At 39.4% G+C, this 15,357-nt stretch overlaps 1 protein-coding gene across 1 annotated transcript in view; it reads left to right on the forward strand.

Annotated features, from left to right (window-relative positions):
* Memo1 (mediator of cell motility 1) overlaps positions 1-15,357 on the forward strand; it is an 87,223-nt gene that overhangs the window by 8,272 nt on the left and 63,594 nt on the right. The window lies entirely within an intron of this gene.

The raw sequence follows: 15,357 nt of genomic DNA on the forward strand, positions 1-15,357 counted from the left end.
GTGGCTCATGCTTGTAATCCTACCTACTTGGGAGGCTGAGATCTGAGGATCACAGTTCAAAGCCAGCCTGGGCACTAAAGAATGAGAGACCTTTTTTTTGTTTTGGTGGGTTGCAGAGCTTGAACTAGTCCTGGTCCTGGGTGTTGTCCCTGAGCTCTTTCAAGGCTACTACCCTACCCTGGAGCCACGCCCCCTTCCTGTTTTCTAGAGGTTAATTGGAGATAAGAGTCTCAGGTTCTTTTGTACCTAGGCTGGCTTTGAACTGAGTCACCTCTCCTGCTAGGAGAGACTTATCTCCAATTAACCACTAGAAAATGGGCTGAGGCTCAAGGGATAGGGAGGTAGCCTTGAGCTGAAGAGTTCAGGGATAGAGCCCAGGCTCAGAGTTCGAGCCACATGACCCAACCCCTACCCCCCCCCCCCAAATTATATTTGCATATAATTTATGGCATAAGGCATTTTTTGAGTGTGTGTGTGTGTGTGTGTGTGTGTATGTGTATGTGTGTATGTACGTACATGTGTGTACTCGAGCTTGAACTAAGCCTTGCACTCTGTTTTTCCATTCAAGATTGCTGCTCTACCACTTAAGCCATACCTCCGTATTGGGTTAATTGGAGATGAAGTGTCTTGGATATGGATGCCTGGGCCCCAGCTTGAACTGCAGTCCTCAGATCTCAGTCTCCTGAATTGCTAGGGTTACAGTAGTAATAGTAAGCTACTGGTGCCCAGAGAACCTTTTTTTTTTCTTCTTTCCTTCTTTTTCCACCCTCCCTTCTTTCTCTGCCTCTGTGCTGTCCCAGAGCATTTTTTTTTTTTCTGTTGTTGGTAGCAAGGCTTGAATTTGGGCCTGAGTGTTGTCTTTGATATTTTTGCTCAAGGCTAGCACTTTACCACTTGAGTCACAGCTCCATTTCTGGTTTTCTGGTGGTTAATTGGAGATAAATGGCTCATGAACTTTCCTGCCTGGTTGGCTTTGAACTGAAATACTCAGATTTTAGCCTCAAGTACTTATGATTACAGATGTGAGCCACCAGTGCCCAACTCCCTGAGCTTTCTTGCTCAAGGCTAGTGCTCTAACAGAGCTCCACTTACAGCTTTTTGTAGTTAATTAGATATGAGTCTCATGGACTTTTCTGCCTCTTCTGGCCATAGCTGGCTTCAAATAGAAATCCTCATATCTTGGCCTGGATTGTGGCCTAGTGGTACAGTGCTTGTCTAACATGCATGTAGCCCTGCATTCGATTCCCCAGTATCACATACACAGAAAAAAGCCAGAAGTGGTGCTGTGGCTCAAGTGGTAGCTTTGAGCACAGAGAGGCTCAGGGTCAGTGCCCAGGCCCTGAGTTCAAGCCCTAGAATTGGCCGAAAAAGAAAAAAAAAAGAAAAAAACGAATTCTCTAGTTTGATTGCACTGCATGACTAGGAAGTTATGTTTAGCACACATTTTAGTGCCCTTCACACAAAAAAATAAAAAAATTAAAAAAAATAAAAAAAATCCTTATGTCTTGGCCTCCCGAGTAGCTTAGTTTACAGGTGTGATCCACTGATGCTTGGGTAGTCCTAGATGTTTGAATTGGGTCTTACAAACTTTGGTACTTAGAAGAGATTTTATTTAGTGAATCAATGTTGAATGAATTGAGTTCTGCTTTGTGAAAGTTACTGCTTTAAGGACTCTGGGATAAAACAGGCAAATCGTTGTAGTGTTACATTCTAATTGAAGGAGATAAATAATAAAGTAAATAGTACAATATAAAGCTGAGTGCCAGTGTTTCATGCCCATAAAATCCTACTTATTCATAAGTTTGAGATCTGAGGATGGTGGCTTGAAGCCATTCCTACCAGAAAAGTGTGAGACTTTGGTCTCTAACCAGGAAAAAGCCAGAAATATGGAGCATTGGGTCAACTAAGAAAGTGCCAGCCTTAAGTGAAAAAGCTGAAGGGACAGTGCCCATGCCCTGAGTTTAGGGCCTAGGATGGACACTTGTGCCTGTTTATGCACATGAAAACACCTACACCTCTCCCCCCCACTGCTCCTAGTATTCTAGTTTTTTTATTGTTGTTTGGTTGTGGGGTTTGAACTTTGGGAGCTGTCTCTGAGCTCTTTAGCTCAAGGCTACTACTCTACCACTTGAGCCACAGCACCACTTCCAGTTTTTCTGGTATTCTAGGTAGAGGAAAGAGGGAAGTGGTATGAAGAATTACAAAGTAGAGTTGCCTTACAGGGAATGTGAAAGGCTCGGAGTTCAGGTATTGTGTGAATAAAAAAAAACTTGAAGGAGATGAAAGAGCAGCACATCTGGGGATAGATAATTTTAGGTAAAAGGGTTTGGAGACTAGAGCAGCAAGAAGTATTTGATGAATATCAAGGGGATGGTATGGTACCAATCATTGGAGTTTGGGATAAAGTGAGTTATGGCAGGATTATATGATCTGAATCAGGAGGCAAGGGTCTAGGAGCAGAGACACAGAGGTGAGGATTTGGATGATTTACTCCCTGAGGACCGCTGAAAGGAATTTTATTTGAGTGAAATACCCATTGGTAATAGGATCTATTTTTTAGGTCATTTGGGCAGAGGTGAAGGTAGAAAGGTATGGGGTAGAATCAGGGAGGTTAGGAAAGCAGTAATGATCCAAATGAGAGTTGATGGTGGTTTGTAGGGCGTAACAGCAGTGGGGAAGGAGTAGTTTTCTGGGTATATTTTATATGCTGTCCTTGTACATGCTGGGCAGTCATTCTACTGCAAAGCCATTAACTTAGTACTGTGGATGTATTTTGAAGATAGAGTTGAGATTTGTTGACATACTTGAAGTGGTATTTGAGAAAAAGAAGTATCATGAATATATCTTACTGAAGTTTATCCCTAAGCACTTGCACAAATGGAGTTGCTGTTATCTGAAAAAGGGAGGACTTTAAGAGGCACAAATCTGAAGGGGGAAAGTTAGGAACTCAGTTTTAGTTGGAGATGTCTGATATGAGTGTGAAATACAGGGGAGAGTTATTACATTGTGATGAAGCTAAGGGTCTGGGTGAAATCACGGTGAGAATGAGACTAACTAGAAAAAGAGGTTAATGACTCATTCCAAGTTTAGAGCATTTCCAGCATGAATAGGTCAGGGAGATTAGGAAATTCTGTAAGGAGACAGATTAAGTGTCTCATAAGGAGGAGAATGACATGTTCTAGGTGCCAAGTTTTTAAAAAAAATGTTTAAAATGTTTTAAACATGGATCATGCACATTTGCCTAGGCAATGTTCTTTGCCAGATAAATATAAGCTTAGTCCATCCTTCTCTTCTTCCCCCTCTCCTCATCCCTTTCTCTCCCCTTTCTTGCTTCTTTCTCCCTTTTCTTTCCTTCCTCCCCCCTTTTCTTTTCTTCCTCCCTCCCCCCTTTCCACCCTTTCCCCACCCCTTCCCTCTTCTCACAGGTGCACCTCTACCACTGAGCTACATACCCAGCCTCTCCTGAGTAGCTAGGTTTACAAGTGTGAGCTCACTGGCACACAGCTCCATCCTGTTCTTTTCAGAGAAACAAAGATGTAAGTCAGTTACTCTTGTCATTTTTCTTCATAACATCTTATTCAAAGTTTTTACCGAAATAAAAAGTCTTACATTCTGTGTTCCCTTGTAAACTTTCTGGTTTCATCTATTTTTTTTTTCCTTTCATTTATGCTATTGTAACATTCTGACTGTTCCCCAAATACGTTACAGTTATTCTTCTTTTAAGACTTTTGCATGTACTTTGTGAGATTGAGTAATTTTGTCTAGTAGTCAAGGAAAGCATTATTTTTTCTTGTTATTTATAGTTGGAAAGAAAGAAGAGATAAAAATGTGTGAAAGGCGGGGTGCTGGTGACTCAGGCCTAACTACTCAGCAGTCTGAGATCTGAGGATCATGGTTCAAAGCTGCCAGGGCAGGAAAGTCAGTGAGACTATCTCCAAATAACCATCAGAAAACTAGGAGTGGAGCTGCAGCTCAAAGTGGTAGACTGCTAGCCTAGAGCACAAAAGCTGAGGGATAGTGCTCAGGCCCTGAGTTCAAGTCCCTCTACAACAAACAAAAAAATGTGTGAAAGTAGTTGGGTGCTGGCCATCCACTCCTGTAATCCTACCCACTCCATGAGATCTGAGGATCAGAGTTTAAAGCCAGCCCAGGTAGGAAAGTCTGTGTGATTTTCAACTCCACAGAACTACTCAGAAAAAACTGTGGCTCAAGTGGTAGAGAACCAACCTTGAGCAAAAATGATCAGGGACAGAGCCCAGGCCCTGAGTTCAAGCCTCAGGACTGGTGCAAAACAAAACAAAAAAGTGTGAAAGTAGCTTTTTCCAAATTGTTCGTAGAAAAATTGTACTTATGTATATCTTTTTTATAAAAAGAATTTATGGTCAAATAAATTTAGAAATGTTGTATCTTTTTCTTGCTTGGGCCCTGAAACTTGGATAGATTTGTTGTACAGCTTATTATATGGTCTGTTTTGGTAAGTATTTTATGTTCACTTGAAAATGGTAAGTTTTCTTAGGGCGTTTGAATGCTCTGTTTATGCTAATTAAGCTTCCTTACTGTATTTACATCTACATTCTTTTTTTTTTTTTTTTTTTTTTTTTGTGCCAGTCCTGGGCTTGGGCTCAGGGCATGGGCACTGTCCTTGGGCTTTCTCAAAGCTAGCACTCTACCACATTTGAGCCTCAGCACCACTTTCAGTTTTTTGCTATGTATGTGGTACCGAGGAATCGAACCCGGGTCTTCGTGCATGCTAGGCAAGCACTCTACCAGTAGGCCAAACTTCTGGTCCCTATCTACATTCTTAATTGATTTTCTTTTTAATAATTTCTGTCAGCCATATCAGGGGTCACTAATACCACTCTAGGGTTTGATGATCTGCTAGATAGACTCACAGAATTCAGAAATGCTGCTGTTGTTGTTTTTGTTTCATGGGCCTTGAGCTCTGGGCCTGGGCATTGTCCCTGAGCTCTTCAGCTCAAGGCTACTGCCCTACACTTTGAACCATAGAGCCACTTCCAGTTTACTCAGGTTAATTGGAGATAAGAGTCTCATGGATCGTGGACTTTAGTGCCCCGGCTGGCTTTGAATTGGTTTTGAACCACAGTCCTTAGATCTCAGCTTCTTGAGTAGCTAGGATTACAGCCAGGAGCCATGGTGCCCACAGCTGTTTGTGTGTGTGTGTGTGTGTGTGTGTGTGTGTGTGTGTGTGTGTGTGTGTGTGTGTATAAAATATATGGAAAGAGAGAGGGAGAGATAGGATACAAATTAAAATATCATAATAGAGAAGTGTATATGATAGAGTAGAAGAGAAACCAGGTGCATATGTCTGGCTCTCTCTTCCTAGTGTAGTAGTGCTGACTGTGCTTACTTCTTTATAAATGGCATGGGAGTAGTACAAAGTATTGCCAACCAGGCAGAGTCACGGAGCTGTTGGTGTACAGGGTATTCCTGGCGTTTACTTAAGTAGGCCTGGTTTATCCTCATGACTGACCTTAGCTACTCAGGTTCTAGCTATTACCGTCCTATAAGAGGTCACACTGAACAGTGTGGTCCAAGATTCACATTTTACCTAAACTATCTGGCAATACCCCAGGTATATAAAGAACATTAAAAAAATTGTAATACGTGTGTATACACACATATGTATGTATGTATGTATGTATGTATGTATGTATCTATACCTAAACATTGACATTCTAGTACTATTTCAGCGTAGTTCTGTGGCACTGCATATGCTCATAGTATTTTTGCATCTCAAAACCTTTTCACCTTCTCCATCATAAAGTGAGGTAGCATCCATTCCTGTCTTCTTAAATATGACAGCCTTCACTCTTGTTTTATGTCTGGTATATTTCATTTAGTACAGTGTTTTCAAGTTTCATCCATGTTGTAGCATGTGTCAGAATTTCATTCCTTCGTAAAGGTAGAAAGTAGTCCATTATGTATATATATCATATTTACTTATTCATCTGTGATAGACACTTGGATTCTTTTGTCTTGTTATTGTGAATATTGCTACTAAGAAATGAGTGTACACATATTTGAGTGTCTGTTTCTAGTAAATACCTAGGATTAGAGTTCCTGGGTCTTGTGGTAATTCCAATGTTTCATCTTTGGGGACTGCCAAGCTGTCAGGCTATCAGACAGTTTCATCACTTTGCATACATGAGGGCTCTAATTTCTCCACATTTTTTTTCCTGATCATATAAAATAATATTTATTGAACTACTCCAGGAAATGGAAACAAGAATATTTTTATTTTGTTGTTGTTTGTTTTCTTTGTGTCTTATTTTTTATTAAGACTTTATTAATGTTTTTTTTAACATCATATTTCAAATGTCAACTTTAATTAACAAGTATTCAAGAATGGAATTTCTATGTGCAATCACTGGCACATAAGTTTAAGAACAAAATTAAAATTAAGCGGAGAGCTTGATATATATATATATATATATATATATATCAATCTACATATCAATATGTCTATAGAATATGCGTCCCATCATAGCTTTTTATGTCTATATAGTTACATTTATATCTCAAAGTTCATGTCAATGACCTTGAGTAACCAAGTATTGAGTCATTACTCTTGTTCTATTTGGATCTAATATCCACATATCAAGGAGATCATGCTTGGCTATTGTGAATAGTGCAGCGATAAACATGGCTGTACAGGTGTCCTTGTCATATCCTGAGTTATGATGGTCAGGGTAAATGTCTAGGAGTTCTCCATATTCTTGAAAACACTAGTTGCTTTCTTTATCTAAACAGAAGAAATATTGTGTTGTTTTTTTTCCCCCCTTTTCCCTCTTTACTTGAGCCACAGGTCTAGTTCCCAGTTTTTGGTAGTTAATTGGAGATGAGAGTTTCATGGACTTTTCTGCCTAGGCTGGCTTTTAACTGTGATCTGAAGATGTCAGCTTCCTGAACAGTTAGGATTGTTGGTGTGAGCCACTGGTTATTATTTTTTAACGTATTTTTTCCATTAAATTTCTTAAATTGTTATGTATATGAAAACTATGAGACTTATACTTTTTTTTTTTTTTGCCAGGCTTGAGGCTTGAAATCAAGGCCTGAGCACTGTCTTTGGACTTTCACAAGGCTAGAGGTCTACCACTTGAGCTACAGCACCATTTCCAGATTTTTCTATGTATGTGGTAGCAAGGAATCAAACCCGGGTCTTCGTGTATGCTAGGCAAGCACTCTACCACTAGGCCAAACTCCCAGCTCCTTATACTAATTTTTATTGTTATAATACTTTCTAATTGATTCACGAATTTTTCCAGAAATATATCCATATCACTTTTGACAATTACACCTCCTTTCCATGTTTACAAATTTATTTCTTTTCAATTTAGTAGTGTTGGTTAAGTATATACCTAGAGAACTACAATTAACAGTGATTATATAGTGATTATAGTGGAAATACATCTATGTTTTCCCATTATACATGTATTAGGTGTCTATGTTTATAGATATTAAACTATTTTACTTGATAATTCTGTCCTTTTTTAAAATTTAGGACATAGATATTTTTTGTTATTTATTTCCTGGAGAAAGAATGAGTGGAGCCTGAAGTTTTTCTTGGGAAAGATAACTTCCCTGCATTTTTCTTTTCTTTTCTTTTTGGCAGTTGTCCCCTTAAGTAGCTAGAATTACAAGAAGGAGCCACTAACATCTGGCTAGAGTTCATTTTTTCTTCTTTTAATTTAAAAAATTTTGATATTATTTTTGCTGGTCATGGAACTTGAACTCTAGGTCTAGGATCTGGCCCTTGAGCACTATTGCTCTACCACTTTGAGCCACAGCACTACTTGAGATAAGAATCTCAAGTTCTTTAGTGTCCAGGCTGGTTTTGAACAGTGATCCTCAGATCTCAGCCTTCTGAGTAGCTAGTATTACAGGTGTTAGCCACCGCACCCAGCTTAACTTTATTATTATTTTTTTAAATAAAGAATTAGACCCTGTATGTTAGGCTTTGTAGGTCATACCAATGCAATTGTAACTAGTCAGCTCTACCTTGTATTGTGAAAGTTGCTATAATTAACATGTAAATAAATGAGTAAAATAATAAAATTTTATAAAAGGTGGTGGTGAACCAAATTTGTTTTTTTGGCTATTAGCTCAACTCTGACCTAAGGAATTGGCTTAAGAACTCTGATAATGGGCCAGGAGAAAGCTCAAGGACAGTGTTTAGGCCCTGAGTACAAGCTCCAGGACTGGTGTTTTTTTTTTTTTTTTTTAAAGCAAATAATGTTTTAGCATTATTAAGATGTTTTTGACTTGACAGACCTTCCAAAAGGATCTTAGAAATTACCAATTGTCTGTATGCCACTTTGAGAAGTTATTGTCTATAAAAATCCTTCTAGAAGGGAGGTACAGCTTCATACCTCTAAACCTAGCTGCATTGGAGGCTGAGATCCAAGGATTGCTATTTGAAGCCAGTCTGGGCAGAAAAGTCTGTGGAGCTGTGGCTCAAGTAATAGAGGGCTAACCTGTGAAAAAACTAAGGGAGTTCAGTGTCCAGTATGGCCCTCTCCTACCAAGGGACAACATCCATATCCTAAGCGCACGCACGCACATACACACATACACACATACACACATACACACATACACACATACACACATACACACATACACACACACACACACACACACACACACACACACACACCCACCCCTTTTCCTTGGCAAATAAAGGAAAAAAGAAAGCAAGAATTTTTGTAGTTCTCAGTCTTAGTCCCCTTCCCCACAGCTAGCATCCCCTGTGCAATCCTACATATACTTTTCCATTAATTATAGTGACTCAATTTGGCATTAATTCTCAAAAGAGATGTAGGGAAGTGTAATTTATAAGTCACCAGTGATTTTGATATATTTATTTGCTTTTTATAAAATATGATGCAGAACGATTGAGTTAGAATTATTGATAGTTGAGAATCAGGTACATGTTCCTCCCTCTTCCCTTGTAAGTTTCAGCAAAGATTTGTTTTGTTATATAAGAAATATTTCCTGGTCCCCATGTAAGAAAAAGGAGTTAAGTCTTAGAATAATGGTTTCTATTGGTAGTTTTTTAAGTTTTCTGAGCAAGTGGAGAACCTGTGGTTATGTCATTTAAGAACTCCTAATCCTTAGACAATGGTTTTGGATGGGTAAGATGTATGAGACCTACCTATAGCATTGATAACTTTTTGGAACTTTTGCCCGTTTTGCTTTTCATTCTTTTTGTTTCAACCATCCCATGTTTCCATTTAGGAGGATGTTTAGAACACTCCATCTGTGTCTCTAATCTTGTGACTTAATATTCAAAAGGAGATGTGATATTTTCTTTTTTTTTTTTGGTCAATCATGGGACTTGAATTCTGGGCCTGGGCACTGTCCCTGAACACTTCAGCTCAAGGCTATCGCCCTGTCCCTTGAGCCACAGCCCCACTCCACTTTTCTGGGGTGATTAAGTGGAGATAAGAGTCTCACGGACATTTTAGTGCCTGGGCTATCTTTGAACCACGATCCTCAGATCTCAGCCTCCTGAGTAGCTAGGATTACAGGTGTGAGGGCCTCCGTGCCTGGCTGAGATCTTTTCTTTTGTTTTTGCCAATCTTGGGCCTTGAACTCAGGGCCTGGGCACTGTCCTTGGGCTTTCTTAAGGCTAGAGCTCTACCACTTGAGCCATAACACCATTTCTGGCTTTTTTCTATGTATGTGTTACCAAGGAATCGAAGAGATGTTATGTTTTCTATGTAACACTAAAGATGGTCCTAAAACAGCATAGTTTAAAAAATCTAGTGTTATATAGCTTTGGGAAGGAACATGGATTGCTCAGAGTATAAGATGAGATCACCATTATCATTTTTGTATTCATTGTTGACAGTGGAAGGTGACATCACTACTATATTTTGCGTTTCTAGTACCAGGAACAGTTTCTGACACAGCAAGCACTCACTGAATGCTTCATGAGTGACTGAATGACTAAGCTGTCTAGATTAATATTTTTCTGGCACCAGTTTGTCTAATGACAAAATTACCTAAAAGTACGTATTAAATTCTGTTAGTGTGTTTGTAAGTGCATGTTCTAGAACTTAAAACATTGTGACTCTGCTAATTAAAACCTTCAGTGGTTTTCTCTTGTACTTAGACCGCTGCCTGCCTTTGCCTGCCTATCTTATTTTATCTTTTGTTAATCTCTTTCTTGTTTATCATGCTTTAGGCTTCATAAAAACTGGTCAGTATAGTGTCCCTTGGAAATTTTATGATGTTACTACCTATTTCTGTTACTTGGAATGTTGTTTTTCTGTTTGACATACAGTATTATTTATACAAGTTGTTTTAGGATTTGGTAACATAATATAAAACATGTACTTTGTCCTTAGATTTTTTTTTTTTTTAATGTGCTGGTCCTGGGCTTGAACTCAGGGCCTAGGTGCTGTCTCTGAATTTTTGTCCTAAGGCAAATACTCTACCACTTGAACCATATAGCTCTGCTTCTGTCATTTGTTAATTGGAGATAGAAGTCTCACAGACTTGCCTGGGCTGGCTTTGAACCATAATCCTCAAATGTAAGCATCCTCAGTAGCTAGGATTATAGGGATGAGCCACCAGTACCTGACTTTAGATACTTTCTAAGTTACCTAAAATTTCGAGGTTTGATATACTGGATTAGAAAACAAACTATGCATGTGCAGATGTTTTTGATTTTTTTTCATTTAGAAGCATTAGAAACATTTTGAGTTATTAAAGTACAGAATACCTTCAGTATCAATTCTGTAAACATTTTAGGTTCTTGTAACATGTTTGAAATTAATTTGGTTTTCCAATAATATGTTAAATAGAATTATATATCACATACTTCATTAACACAAATTACGTGGTTAACTGATTTAGCTTCTTAGTATCATGTAGAGTAAACAAAATGTCAGATTTTTTTCATTTTTGTCAGTCATAGGCTTGAACTCAGTGCCTGGGTGCTTTTCCTGAGTTCTATTTTGCTCAAGACTTGTGCTCTACCATTTCTAGTCACCACACTACTTCTGGTTTGTTTTATTGGAGATAAGAATCTCACAGACTCAAGGCCCAGGTTTAGCTCTGCCTCCTGTGTAGCTGGGATTATAGGCATGAACCACCAGTGCCTGGTGGGTCAGGGGCTTGAACTTGGCTTGGGGCGCTGTCCCTGAGTTCTTCAGCTCTAGGCTGCTGCCCTACCTCTGGGCATGGGTGTTGTTCCTGAGCTCTTCAGTGCTAGGATACTGCCCTACCCTTGAGTTAAGCCCCACTTCCTGTTTTCTGGAGCTTATTTGGAGATAAGAGTATCTGGTCCTTTTGTGCTCTGGCTGGCTTTGAACTTTGATCCTCAGATCTCAGCCTCCTCAGTAGCTAGGATTACAGGCATAAGCCACCATGCCTGGCTTAAAGTATCTGTTTTTATATAACAGAGCAAGATCGATTGATCTATCTATCTATCTATCTATCTATCTAAAATTTATTTATTTATTTATTTTGCCAGTCTTGGGCTTGAGCTCAGGGCCTGAGCACTGTCCTTGGACTTTCTCAAGGCTAGAGCTCTACCACTTTAGCCACAGCACCATTTCTGGTTTTTTTCTATGTATGTAGTACTGAGGAATTGAACCTGGGTCTTCTTGCATGCTAGTCAAGCACTCTACCACTAGGCCAAACTCCCGGCCAGAGCAAGTTATATTTTATGAGTAACTGTCACATTAAACAGTACAGAAGATTGGAGGTAGAGAGTAGGTAGAGAATAATTAGTAGTTTCTGCTTTCACTGAGTTATTTTATTTTTCATCATGTGTATGAACATCTGTAAGCTGAAAATTCTTCAGAATTGTGTTATTTATTCATTCATTTATTTGATTTTTGCAGTTTTGGGGTTTGAATTTAGAACCTTGCACTTGCTACTAATTTACTGAAGATAAGAAATTACACATACATCAAGTTTGAGGGGCTGAATGCTGGAAGGGGTGACATTGACAGTTGCAACTCCTTTATATACTTACCTAAAGGATTAAAGAAAAAAAGAAAGAAAGAAAGAAAAGAGAGCGGGGAGCATGATCTACTGGTAGAGCACTGTCTAACATAAATGAACCCTGGGTTCCATTCCTTAATACCACATACACAGAAAAAGCTGAAGTGGTGTTGTGGCTCAAGTGATAGTGCACTAGCCTTGACAAAGCCCAATCTCAGGCCCTGAGTTCGAACCCTAGGACACACACACCAAAAAAATCAATAAAAAGCAAAAAAGAATAAGCTGGGTACCTGTGACTCAGTCCTGTAATCCAACCCACTCGGGGGCTGAGATTTGAGGATTGCAGTTCAAAGCCAGCCTGGGCAGGAAAGTCTGTGAAACATGTTATCTCCAGTTAAGCACCAAAAAAGTCAGAAGTGGTTTCAGTGGTAGAGTACTAGCCTTGAGTACAAGAGCTCAGTGCCCAGGCCCTGAGTTTAAGCTGGAGGATGAGTGCAAAAGAAAAAAGAACAGTGCTTGACCAAAATTCTCAGTACTCTGTGGTCTAGTGAGAGTTGATATGTAATATTAGCCATCATCTGGTATAAGATGTCCTGGGCTCATTTTGAAGATTTTCTGTCCCAACTGTGGAAGTCACCAATTTCCCAAGGAATGCTGAGTGTTACTATGTTGAAAAAGAAAGTCATTGGGAATGGTTACTCAGGCCTATAATTGTAGCTTCTCTGAAGGCTGAGATCAGGACTGTGGTTTGAGGTTAGAACTGTTAAGTTCAAGAAGGCTCCATCTGAAGAACAACAAAGAGCTAGGTGTCTCAGCTTCTGTGGAAAGTGTAAAGAGGAAGATGGAAGATCACAATCCAGGCTAGAACAAAGGCACAGTTCTAGAATGGCTCACTTAGTATATTGCCTTCCTAGCAAGTAGGAGGCAATGAGTTCAAATTCTTGGACTGCCCAACAAAACAAAACCTAAAGTTAAATATAGACTAGGGATATAGCTCTGTAGAAGATAACTTGCCTATTATGCATAAAATCCTGAGTTCAATTCATAACACTGCAAAAACAAGCCAGATGAAACACAAAAGATCACCATTAAAAAAAAATTATATTCTAGGGCTCTGGAGTGTGACTTAGTGGTAGAGTGCTTGCCTCGAGTGCTCGGATTCTTGAGTTCAATTCCTCGGTACCACATACGCTAAAAAAGCCGGAAGTGGTGCTGTGGCTCAAATGGTAGAGTACTAGCTTTGAGAAAGCCTAACGACAGTGACCAGGCCTTGAGTTCAAGCTCCAGGACTGTCCCCAAAAATATGTACATACATATATATGTGTGTGTGTGTGTGTAACCCAAGCCCAGGATAGCTTATTTTTTTTTAATTGTCACAATTAAGTGGTTACATATATTTTACAGTACTGTGACAGTTATTCTTAGCAATTATCACAATCACTTATTTAAATGTTCTTCTTTTTAATCGGTCATGGGGCTTGAACTCTGGGCCTGGGTACTGTCCCTGAGCTCTTCAGCTCAAGGCTACCGCCCTACCTCCAAGATAGCATATTTTAAATAACTTAGTGGCTGGGTTTGTGGCTTACTGATAGAGTGCTTGCCTAGCATGCATGAAGTCCTAGGTTTGATTCTTCAGTACCACGTAAACAGAAAAAGCTGGAAGTGGTGCTGTGGCTTAAGTGCTAGAGTGCTAGCCTTGAGCAAAAGTAGCTCAGGGACAATGCCCAGTTCCTGACCTGAGTTCAAGCCCAAGGATTGGCAAAAAAAGAATCTAGTGATAGACTTGGCATATTTTAAGTACCCGGTGGATTCTACAGGCCCCCCCCTCCCTGGGTGTATTATTATATTGCTGTTATCCTAATACAATTATAAACTGATTGATTTTTTTGTGAATTTTTCTGTACAATAGTTACTGAAGTTTAAATTGAAAAAAATTTACTTTTCATTCTGAAGTACTTTATCCAAAATAGTGTTTGTTACTGTATTCCTGTGTGTTGTAATTTTTGAATTTCAAAAATATTTCTAGTTGTACTCCATCATCATGGTTCACTGTAATCATGTTCATTCTTGTATTTCTGCTGCAGTCAACAAGATAGTTTAAGGAGGCTAAGTTTAGGAAAGCTATAATTAATAATTTAAAAGTTGCTTTGATATTGTAGATGAAAGCTGTGCTACCAAAACCAAATGCTAATGTTTTTAATTATACTCTCCTCAAGAAATACACACACACACACACACACACACACACACACACACACACACACACACACACACACATTTTCCAGTCCTGGAGCTTGAACTCAGGGTCTGGGCACTGTCCTTGGGTTTTCTCAAGGCTAGTGCTCCACTAGAGCCACATCACCATTTCCAGTTTTTTCTATGTATGTGGCACCAAGGAATCGAATGCAGGTTTTCATGCATACTCGGCAAGCACTCTACCACTAGGCCAAACTCCTGGCCCAGGTTATATATTTTTAAAATTTATTATTTTCATGATCATTGTCATCATCATTGCAGACCTGGGGCCTGAGTACTGTCCTTGGGTTTTCTCCATTCTGGAGTTCTACCACTTGAGCCACCACCACTTCTGGCTTTTTCTATGTATGTGGTACCAAGGAATTGAACTGGGGTCTTTATGCATGCTAGGCAAGCACTCTGCAGCTAGTCCAAACTTCTGGCCCCAACTTTATTATTATTACAGAGGTGATGTATAGAGGGGTACATTTGCATGAGTCGGGTTATGAGTACATTTCCTTTCATCATGTGCCACTTTTAGGCTCTGTTAATTTTACCAAGGAGTTTCAACAAGGTATTTTGTATGTGCATATATTTATTCCATTCATAATAACCTCTTTTATTCCCCATTCTCTATCTTCTTCTCCCTATTGTTCAGTAGCTTTCAGTGAGATTTCTTTTTTTTGCCAGTCCTGGGCTTGAGCTCAGGGCCTGAGCACTGTCCTTGGACTTTCTCAAGGTTAGAGCTCTACCACTTGAGCCTCAGCACCACTTCCGGCTTTTTTCTATGTATGTGGTACCGAGGAATCGAACCTGGGTCTTCATGCATGCTAGGCAAGCACTTTAACCACTAGGCCAAACTCCCGGACCCTCAGTGAGATTTCTTATGTTCCTCATATGTAGATGCAGAGCATGTTGATATTACTCCCCCCCCCCATTATTCTTCAGCATTTTCCTTTCAACATAAATTACTGGCTTGAGTTCTATAGAACTAGTTTCCTATGATTACTAGTCTGGATTTAAATTTAATATGAAATGTAGGGGAAAACCCTACAAATGGTTTATCTTTCAAAAGCTGCGAGTTACCCAGAAACATGCTATTAAATTCTTGAACGTTGACTTTCCCATGACAGTAATAGATGT

This window comes from Megascapheus bottae, chromosome 7 (genome assembly GCF_031878675.1).
Source record: "Megascapheus bottae isolate mThoBot1 chromosome 7, mThoBot2.hap1, whole genome shotgun sequence".
Taxonomy (NCBI): Eukaryota; Metazoa; Chordata; class Mammalia; order Rodentia; family Geomyidae; genus Megascapheus; species Megascapheus bottae.